We start from the raw sequence: 10,636 nt of genomic DNA on the forward strand, positions 1-10,636 counted from the left end.
CCTGGAGCAGGGGAGGCCTGGTCTCCTGTAAGGAGACAGACGAGGGGTTTGTAAGGATGAACCCGTGAGATGCTGTTGCGAGGCTTCCCAAACTTGATTCATGACATACTCATGAAAGGGTCTTGGCTCACGGAGGGAGGGAAGGCCATGGGAAGGAGGCACCCAGTCACCAGAGCAGTCTGGGCACCTGTCCTTCAATGCACTGGTGCCCCCATCACAATATCCACCCTCCATATCAAAAGTGGCAAAGGAATCATTTCGCAAAATGTTACCACTAGGGGAAGATGGGCTCAAAGTACAAGGTATGTCTCAGATTATTTCTTATAACTGCATGTGGATCTACAATTTTCTCAATTAAAATCCAATAAAAAAGGGGAGAATGGCAAAGGAAAGACCCTGGAGGAACCCAAGGTACTGGAAGATACCCCAAGATGAACCCAGGGCTTCTGTCTCCACTCTCTGCCCCCTTCCCAGGCCCCAGAGTGGTTGTTCCAAAGTCCAGATCTGCCTGGCTACTCTGCTGCCTGCTTAACTCTCTGTGGCCTGTAGGATGGTGTCCAGTCTCTGTCACAATGCCCCACGGTCTGACCTCTTCCCAACCGTCTCTCCATCCTTGTCCTCTTCCTCCCCAACTGTACCCAACCCCCAGCACACACCCCTCAATCACTCTGGGCCACTAGCTGTTCTCCAAACTCACCTTGCTTTCTTCCCCCTTAGTCCTTACCACGTACCGTCACTTAGTCCTTACCACGCCCCACCCCACACACAGCAAACTCTTACACATGTTGCAAGAGCTCCACCCTGCAATGCCACCTTCTCTGGGCTCTGGTCTTTACTGCTTTATGCTCATCTTCAAACTCACCATTCAGTTTAGGTCTTTCTCTCTCACTGAACTGTGAGCTCCTGGATGCAGACACCATGACTCATTCATTTTAATGCCCCTGGTTCCCAACATAAGGCCTGGCAAAGACTAGTTTTCACTAAAATGTGAATGATTCACTAAATGGACAAGTGAATGAATGAATGAGGGGCTGGGGAAAGATAATACTATGACCTGTGCCTGCCTAGAGGGTCGTTGTCGAGTTTGAAGGGTCTTTGAAATGGGTCTAGGGGTCACTCTCATGCTACTACTACTCTCCCTGACCCATCCGCATCCCCCCACCTGCCCCCTGCTTCATTTAGTCCACACAGCAGATCCTTCCAGGCCCCGGCCAGGCACCGTGGTGGAGGGGAAGACAGGGAACTTCGCAGTTGGAGAAACATGAGGTCAGAGCCTGACTCTGCCAATTTCCAGCTGTGCATTCTTGGCCAGATTAGCTCAACTCTCTGAGCCTCAGTTTCCTCTTCTGTAAAACGGAAGCGATCCCCATTCCTCCCAAGGTTGGTGTGCAGTTCCAGGAGGGTGTGTAGGAACGCCTGGGACAGCCCACTGAACGTTCGCTCCCAGCCTGTCAAGCCCTCTCCCCTCGCGACCAGTGGCCCTTCTTTCCCTTTGAATCTTCTTTTTTAGAGACAATTTTTTTAGAGAAGTTTTAGGTTAAACACAAAATTGAGTGGGACATACGGAGATTTCCCGCATACCCCCTGCCCTGACACACACACAGCCTTCCCGCCATCAACACCCCCATCCAGAGCAGGACATTTGTTACAGCTGCATGGACACCTCACCGGCACCCAGAGTCCACAGTCCACATTAACTATTCAGTCTTCATGTTGCGCCTTCTGTCGGTTTGGACAAATGCACAATGACACATATCTGTCCTGATAACACCCTACAGAGTGGTTTCACTGCCCTAAAATAGGCTCTGTGCTCTGCCTACTCAGCTCTGCTCTCCCCCCGCCCCACCTCTGGCGACGGCTGGTCTTTTTATTGTCTCTATAGCTTTGCCTTTTGTAGAATGTCATATAGTTGGAATCTTAAAGTGTGTAAACTTCTCAGGTTGTCTTCTTTCACTTAGTAACATGCATTTAAGTTTTCTCCATGTCTTCTCAAGGCTGATAGCTCATTTCTTTCCAGCCCTGAATAATATTCCACTGTCCGGATGTGCCACACTTCGTTTATCCGCTTGCCTACTGAAGGACATCTTGAATGCTTCCAAGTTGGGGCCATTACGAAGAAAGCTGCTATAAACATCTATGTTCAGATTCTTGTGTGGACATAGGCTTTTAATTCATTTGGGTGAATACCGAGGATCTTGGTAGCTGGATCGGTTGATAAGAGTGTGTTTAGTTCTGTAAGAAACCGCCAAACTGTCTTCCAAAGTGGCTGCACCATTTTGCCTTCCCGCCAGCAGTGAACGACCTTCCCTGTGGCCCTTCGGCGAGTGAGTGGTGGGCCCCACCTTGTCCGTGCCTCTTAGCCCAGGTTCCTCGGGGGGCTTATTAAATCCTGGAAAGCAAGGGCCGGTGGGGAGCACATCCTCTGTAACCCAAAGGACCCCATGCAGCAGGAAGCTCACAGTGGGCGCTAGGGGGAAGTGGAGCTGTTACAGTGATCTTCTCCCCCTTTCCTGGGGAGCGCCCCAAAGGTCACAGTGAAAGGACAACCAGCTACTGTTTTTGAGCACCTACTGTGTGCTTTGCATTTTACATATATTTTCTAATTTAAACCTAACTACAACTCATTATCTCCATTTAAAATTATTATTATTAAATTTTTAAATAAGTGAGAAGTCTCATTCCATCCCTGGCCCTAGCCACTCCCTCCCTCAAGGAATCATTTGTAATAGTCTCTGGTGCACCTCTCCAGAGTTTATTTATGGACATATGAGAACATTTTCTTAAACTGCTCTTTTCTCACACAAAAGAGAACATATATGTCACACTGTGCTACACTTGGTTATTTACACCCTATAATTTATCTCGAAGGTTTTTCTATATCAATACATAATCTCCTGACTTTGCCCCACTGTCTGGAGGTATCATAATGTGTCTAACCAGTCCCCTATTATGGGAATTTTAGATCGTGGAAACTGAAGCCCAGAGAGGGGAAGGTACTTGCCCAATGTCAAACAGCCAGGAAGTGGAAGGAAGGGCTCGTTCCTAGGTCGTCTCCTTCTCTCATACCTGGAGAAGCTTCACCATATCTCTCGGAAAGCGCAGTGTAGAGAAGAGCTGTGAACTGTCTTGGCTTTACAGGAAGGGGCCCATTCACTGATCAACTCCCTGGCCCAGGAAGCCAGGTCCAGGTACCCAGAGACGCCCGAAGGAGGAGAAGGCCCTGGACCCCAGCATCAGCTGGCTGATCAGAATCTTGGTCCTGGAGAGGTGGCTTGGACCCCAGTTCTGGCCCTGCCTCTGAGCAGGGGTATGACCTTGATCACAAGATTCAGCCTGAGCCTCAGTTTCCCCATCCATAAAACGGGGATCATAGTTGTGTTAGTCAGTGTTCTCCAGAAGAAAGAAACCAATAGGAGGGAGAGAGAGAAATTTATTTTACGGAATTGGCCGCCTGCTTGTGGGGTCTTGGAGTTCCAAAATCTGTAAGGCATGCCAGCAGGCTGGAAACTCAGGCAGGATTTCTATATCACAGTCGTAAGGCAGAATTTCTACTTCTTCAGGAAACCTCAATCTTTTCTCTTAAGGCCTTCAACTGATTGGGTGAGGCCACCCGCATTAGGGAGGGCGACCTCCTTTACTCAGAGTCAACAACTGATTGCAGGTGTTAACCACATCCACGAAATATCCTCACGGCAACAGCCAGTGAGTGTTTGCCCAAGGACTGGGCGCCGCGGCCTAGCCCGGTGGACACAGAAAAATAACCGTCCCAACAGTCACAGCCACGTGAGAGAAAGCTGTGAGAAGAAGGCTGGCACCGCGGGTGAAACGTGACGTGGGAATGGCGGATACGTGTCTGCTGCGGATGTGTCAGCTGGGCCACCACGGGTACCTCCGTGTCAGAAGATGCGTGGGAGCTCCTGGTGCAGGCCGCCTGAGCCAGGCTGGGGACACAGAGACGACGAGGTTCTCAGGGAGCACACAGACCAGGGGCTGTGGAGACAGAAACACAGTGACAAGACCTGGAAAATGCCTCTGACAGACGGGACACAGAAGGCGTGAAAGCCCGGGGTGAGCAAGGGACGGCCTCTTGGAGAGGGTGACAGAAGGGATTTGTCTTAAAGGTTAAAGCAGAAGTAGGCAAGGGAAGAAACGAGGGGAGGCAAAAGGGCAGAGGACAATCCAGACAAAGGACCAGCCAGCGCAAAGGCACGGAGGTGTGAGAGGCAAGAGCCACGCTCTGGGGGCCCAGCACTGGGCTGGCGAGGGAGGCAGACCCATCACGAGGGCCCACGCCCGGAGTTGGCTCTTCTCCTCACGACGAGGACGACTGAGACGAGAGTTCACTAGGGCTGGCACTGGGCATGAACTACTGACGTGTGCCCACAGCTGTCACGGGAGGGGGTGCCCAGCCTCCCAGGTTGGGTAGCTTGGGGAGTCACACAGCGGGGAGTGGTCAGACAGCTGGCTCCAGAGCCGCAGGGAGGCTGGGAAGGGCCGGGACGGCTCGGGGAGCGGCAGGTTGGCTTTGCTGCATCTGAGGCGATGGGGACAGCCAAGTGGGGGTGGGGCGAGGTCAGAGATGGGACTGAAGGAGACAGGAACTTAGACCCCCGTCGGGGCAGGTCTGCCACCCACTCAGCACACGCATGGAGCACGCACCAGGCTAAGTGCTCTGCATGTGGCATCCTCGTAAACTCTCCACTGAGCCTCCCAGAGAGGCTGCAATCACCTTCATTTCTGAATGAGGGGACTGAGGCTGTCGGCCAGGCCACCCCTCGCTGTACGGGAGGCTAGGAAGGCAAAGCCCCCGGGCTGAGTGCACGGCCCCCCTGAGGAGAATCAGGTCTTGTTAGCCAGACTGACTTGGGAAATGGCCATCTGGTTGGAAATCGACACTGTCTGCCTCATGGGGGTTCAGAGAGGTCAAGATATTTGCCCCAAGTCACACAGCTGATAAATGACAACTGGGATTTGAATCCTGCTCTGTCCAATGTCATAGAGCACACTGGCCCAGACTCGGTTGCCTTCCAGAACTCTGTCCCCACTCCTCACGCTCACGCCGGGCATCTCTCACTCACTCTGTCACCCTAGCATCTGCCTCCGGTTCCCATGAGCGTTCCCGCCTCCTGCTGCCGCTGCTCTGAAGCTCCTTGGCCACAGTCCACGTGCCCAAAACTCTGATTCCTGTTTTTATCTGTCGTTCCTTCCAGATTCCCGGCCCTCCAGCCCTTCCGCCCCCACTTTCCCAGAGGCTCCCTAAGCCCCAAAGGCCACCGGGGGTGAATGACATCATGTGTTCTCGGACCTCACTGGGCCCAATTATCAGGCTATAAGTGGAAACGCCCCACACTTTCCCACAGGAACGCGCCCTCCCTTGCTCCGACCCCGTGTGCTTCTGGGGTCTCGGCAGAGCCTGCGGCTCCTGCCTAAAGAACACGGGCCCCCCGCACACCCCCGGCGCACGGGCCACTCAGGCATCGTTTTTATCCACTGCAGCCCCTCTTGGCTTCTCACAACGTGGGCACAGGCAACGGAGGGGAGGCGGGACCGCGGGGCCACTGAAGCCGGCCGTCTGGGCACAGGATCCTCCGAAGTTCACGCGCCTACTCCTCGTCTTTCGTCTGTGAACCTGGACAGGGAGCTTCGTGGCTCTGGGATTCTATTATCTCACTTTTAAGTCAGGAATAATCACAGACGTCATCTCATTAAATCCTTTTAACCATCCTCTGAGGTGCAAGCATTGCCCCATTTCACAGAAGGGTAACCAGGCACAGAGGAAGTCAGACAGGCGCCCGAGGCCGCAGGTTGGTAAACGGAGCCAGGGACTGCCCTAGGACCCCTGTCGCAGGGGAGCTCAGAACTGCGAGGAGCGGCCCGGGCAGCTGGGGAAGGATTCCCGCGAGCCCGACGCGCTGACCCCGGGGCTCGGGTGCAGGGAGGCAGGTATCAGGGCCACCCAGGTCCCAGATCCCACTTGGCCCTTGCCAGCAGCAGGGCAGAGGGAAGCTTCACTTCTAGGGGCTCCACTTTCCCTGTTGGGAAGTGGGGGTGGCGGTCCCCAGCCCCGGGCGATGGTGAGGCTCTGCACCGTGCCCGTGTCTGCCGTGGGGCCCGTGTTTAGCATGCCCGCATCTTCCCTGCATTATTCACTGACGGTTTCTTTCTTTAGATGGATCGTGATTTATTTTTCAAATGCATTTATTGGAAATTTACTGAAATTAACTTCCTGTCACTATCTTGAAAGGAAAATCGGGCCCACTTGCCATAAATAGAAGGTGTTTATACAGTGAAGCTGTAGCGAGGCTCTGCGCCTGCAAGCGAGTGTTACCTGGTAAAAGTGGTGACAACCCCCCTTGCAGGTCTGCCCCCTGGGTGCCTTTCCCTCTCCCTCCTGACTCCAGGCTGGGTTATCCAAGGCCGGGTCAGGAGATCCCCGGGGTGCGCTGTCACCTCCTTTCGAGCACAGAAGGATGTCCCGGTTGGTGCCCAGTAGGTGCCCAGAAACCTGAGCTCCCCTCTCGGTCTCCCCACAGGAACAGACGTCTCACGGGAGAAACGGGCCTTTCTCCTCTCAAGGACGAAGCGGCCACAGCAGCCACCTCCAATTAAACTCATACTCCCTCACCACCACCACTGACGGCCCGAACGAGGCCCTCCCTCCTCCCCTGCCCTGAGCCTCCACCCCCATCTCGGGCCACTTACAGAGCCTGTCTTCTCTGGATCCTCACAGCCACCCGTGAGGCAGGCAGGGCACATTGCTACCACATTCTAGGTACAGAAACTGAGGCCCAAGAGAGGTCGAGACTTGCCTGAGCTCCTGCGGCTGAGAAACGGCCCGATCTTGCGGCAGCTGTGGTCTTCAGACCCCTGTTTGAGACCTCCCCCAGGCGTGGGGTTCTTTGGTAGTGCCTCTTCCCCACGATCTCGGGGACTCCACCGCAGGGCTCCCCTCCTGCTCAGCTCACTGCACAGACTCCTTAACTATACTGTGTTTCCTCCTCAGCGCGACCCCCGAAACTGTGTCTTCATTCCCATTTGAGAGATAAGGGAGCAGAAGGATTCGCATGCTGAGCAGCACCCCGGGACCACGCGGCTCCCGAGAAGCAGAGCCTGGATCCAGACCCAGGTCACGGAAGCGTGGGGCCGCCTTCCCGCATCTACTAACCTCCTCCTGGTGCCGGCACCTGGTTCCGGCGGGGGTTACCCTGTCCCATACTTGGACCATCCAGGGGGCTGTCGGTCAAGGTGCCTCACCCTCCCCTAACCCAGACTGGCCTCTGCCACCCTCGCCCCAGAGAGGAACCCCGCACAGCTGACAGCGCTGCTGATCCATTCCCGGGAGAGGCCCACTCACCCCTCTGCCTGGGTCCTGAGCTCCCCACCCTTCTGGAAGCCCCCCGCTTCTCTGAGGAGTCTGGGAACAACACCGTCCCCTTCCAGTACCTTCCTCTGTACCGAGGTGGACGGTCTGTTTCTGTTGCTTGCAACCAGAAGAACTGACTGCTTCTCCCACCTGAAGATAGAACCCTCGGGGCCAGAACCTCGTCTCACACCCCTTTCACATCCTCCGGGCCTGGCATGGAGTGAGGCGCCCGGTACACATTGGAGAAATCGGGCAACCCCGGAGCCCTGGATGGCGTGGCCTGCAGCCACTCCTAGAGCCCTCTTTACGTTTTTTGTCAGTTTCCACGTTGTCTGCAATAAACTTGTATTGCTTGATTGTCTCTAAATAAGTAAACTAAGGAGCCCTCAAGGAGTGTCCTTAAGTGACCCCTGATTCTCAAACCCTCTGGTCAGGAGAGGTGGGGCTGCAGGCAATTCTCCTGTTTTGGGTCACTGACTGCCCACTCTCCAGAGGACCCGGGAGCTGACGGGGTCCAGGGTTCAGGAAGCCGCAGCGTGAGCCGAGGAGGAGCCCTCTCACCGCCCCCCACCGCCCACAAACCACAGCACCCGCTGGGAAGCGGGAAGGCGGCGCCCCGACCTTGGGTTGTAAAAAGGCGTCTTTCCTACGCACAGAAGTTATACAATTTGTCTTCTTATCTGTATTTTACTTCAACTTCTTTTTAATTGTGTTACCTTCTTTTACTTGTATATATGTGTTACTTGCCCGGTTAAAGTTTTTAATGCAACCTGAAAAAACATCATTTTTGTCATAATAGAAATTTCGAGCAACACAGGAAAACATAAAGAAGAAAATTAAAATTAAAATCACCTGTTTTCCCACCACCGGCATAATATTAGAATTAGAAGAAGAATTAGAATATATTTCCTTCCCGTCCTTTTTCTATGCCAACAGCTGTGTTTCAAGGTGTCTTGTTTTTTCTCTCATGATTTCCCTTCTATTCTTTTTTTTTTTTAATGGTAGCTTTCTTTTTTTTTAATTTTTTTTTCAAGATTGGCATCTGAGCTACTACTGTTGCCAATCTTTTTTTTCATTCTTCTCCCCAAAGTCCCCAGTACATAGCTGTATATTTTTTAGTTGTGGGTCCTTCTAGTTGTGGCATGTGGGACGCCGCCTCAGCATGGCCTGATGAGCGGTGCCATGTCCACACCCAGGATCCGAACCAGCGAAATCCTGGGCCGCCAAATCGGAGTGTGTGAGCTTAACCACTTGGCCATGGGTCCGGCCTCTTCCCTTCTATTCTTAGCACCACTATCTTAAATAGTTTTTTGGGTTTTGTTTTGTTTTGTTTTGTTTTTTTGGTGAGGAAGATTAGCCCTGAGCTAACATCTGTGCCAGTCTTCCTCTATTTTGTACGTGGGACGCCTGCACAGCACAGCCTGATGAGCAGTGTGTAGGTCTGCGCCCAGGATGTGAACCCACATACCCCAGGCTGCCAAAGCGGAGCACACAAACTTAACCACTACATCACCAGGCCAGCCTCTCCAATCATTTTCAAAGCACGTAAGTTAGAGTCTCTCTGTCTCACTGTCTCATAGTATCGAGGGGCACACCCTCCTAATTTGTGGTCTGTGCTGACTCTGCCCGACGGTAGATAGTCCTCCTCGTGTAGTTTGTAGATTTTTCTTCCAACCTCATCGTTGCCCAGAGCTGTGGTTTCCGTGGGCGTCTTGTGTGCCTTGGGTTGGAGAAAGGTCTGTGAAAACCAGTGTCACATTTGCTCTCTCTGCTGTGCCAGAATTTTCACTAGTCAAGACTGATTTTTACAGTGTGCCCTTGGCTTGGGCTTCCTGGCCTAGCTGGATGGTGTGAGCTCAGTCTCCACTCACACATATGGTACAGGCCTGAGATTGCACGTTGTCCAGGCATCCTTTCTGGTCCTGACGTGGAGACCACATTTTGGGCGAGGTTTCTCCAGTCTCTCTTCCGGGGAGGGCCGTGGCAGGACGGACAGCAAGGTCACGCGTGGTCATTAGGCTACACTCTCAGTGGTTTAATGCAACGATGAAGGCCTATTTCTTACTTCTACTCCATGTCCATCGGGGATCAGTGGAGAATTCCGTTCCGTGTGTCCTCATTCGGGAACCCAGGATGATGGAGCAGCCGCTTCCTTGAACATTCCTAGCCTGGGCCACCTGCACAGGCGTTCAAATGCTCTGGAAATATTTGGTGAACAATATGGCAACTATTGCAAAGGAAGCGCCTTGCCAAGGACCCTGCATCATTGAGGCATCTCGGTTCCACCTGCCCCCACGTGAGTGTCAAGGCCATGTCTCCTGTCCCAGAGGGGATTTCCCTTTATTTATTCGAAGTTTAGCTAAGTGTTTTTAATATTTTTGTTTCATTTTACCCAGCACTTTGAGATGTTTCCTTTGGTTGTAGTGACAAGGGAGAGCTATTCTTTTGCCTCCGTTTGCCAGCTTGCCAGAATCAGAAAAATTTATCTTGTGTCTTCTATACTGGGAATGCACTGTTTTGTAACCCATTTTCACTTAACAGTTTATAACTATTTCCCCATAAAACAGACGTTCTTCAAGAGCGTAACTTTTAATTGCTATCTAGTAGTCTATGAACGAATGTATCATTCATTTATTTAACCAATCCCCTCTTGCTGGACACTTAGGTTGTTTCCAGTTTCTCCCGTATTAATGTTAGGGCTGCAATTAACACCCTTGTACACAGCGGTGACAAAATATGTAAGAACTGGGGTGGTCTGGGCTTGGGCACCAACCAGCTGGAATGGGCAGTGGTCACCCATGGCTGTCTTGGCTGCGTCATGTGTCCCCTCTGCATGTGTGCTTATCTTTGCACACTCTCTGTGATTTCCCCTGGATAAGTTCCAAGAAGTGGAATTTCTTGATGGCCCAAAGGAAAAGCGAGCATTTTCAGACTTTTGACACCTACTTTCAGATGGCTCCAGCCTTGTTCTCACTCTAGAGAAATCCCTGTTTTCCACCCTCTCAGCGGCTCTGCGAGTAAGGGGTCAAGAAGGCGCTGGGATGGAATTTCTCACCAGAAACTCCCTGGTCAGCCCAGCTTGTAGTTCCCTATCCGAGGCTGATACAGCTAATGATTAATGGGGTCCAGTCCCTGGGGGAGTCTGAGGGGGGAAGTTGGAGATGCGAGCATCCGGTGAGTAAGCTCGCCTCTGCCTGGGCATGGAGGGGCTGTGTGGCTGGGGGCTGGAGGGAGTCCCAGCAGCAGACGTGTCAGGGTCCTCAAAGACCTGCC

At 52.8% G+C, this 10,636-nt stretch overlaps 1 long non-coding RNA gene across 1 annotated transcript; it reads left to right on the forward strand.

The window, feature by feature from the left end:
- The first annotated feature begins 5,408 nt into the window (after positions 1-5,408).
- Positions 5,409-9,956, forward strand: LOC138917256 (uncharacterized). Its single transcript, XR_011425001.1, has 2 exons — positions 5,409-5,804; positions 7,004-9,956. It is a non-coding gene; the product is annotated as an uncharacterized lncRNA (long non-coding RNA).
- The last annotated feature ends 680 nt before the right edge of the window (positions 9,957-10,636 follow it).

The sequence above is a fragment of the Equus caballus genome, chromosome 14 (genome assembly GCF_041296265.1).
Source record: "Equus caballus isolate H_3958 breed thoroughbred chromosome 14, TB-T2T, whole genome shotgun sequence".
Classification (NCBI taxonomy): domain Eukaryota; kingdom Metazoa; phylum Chordata; class Mammalia; order Perissodactyla; family Equidae; genus Equus; species Equus caballus.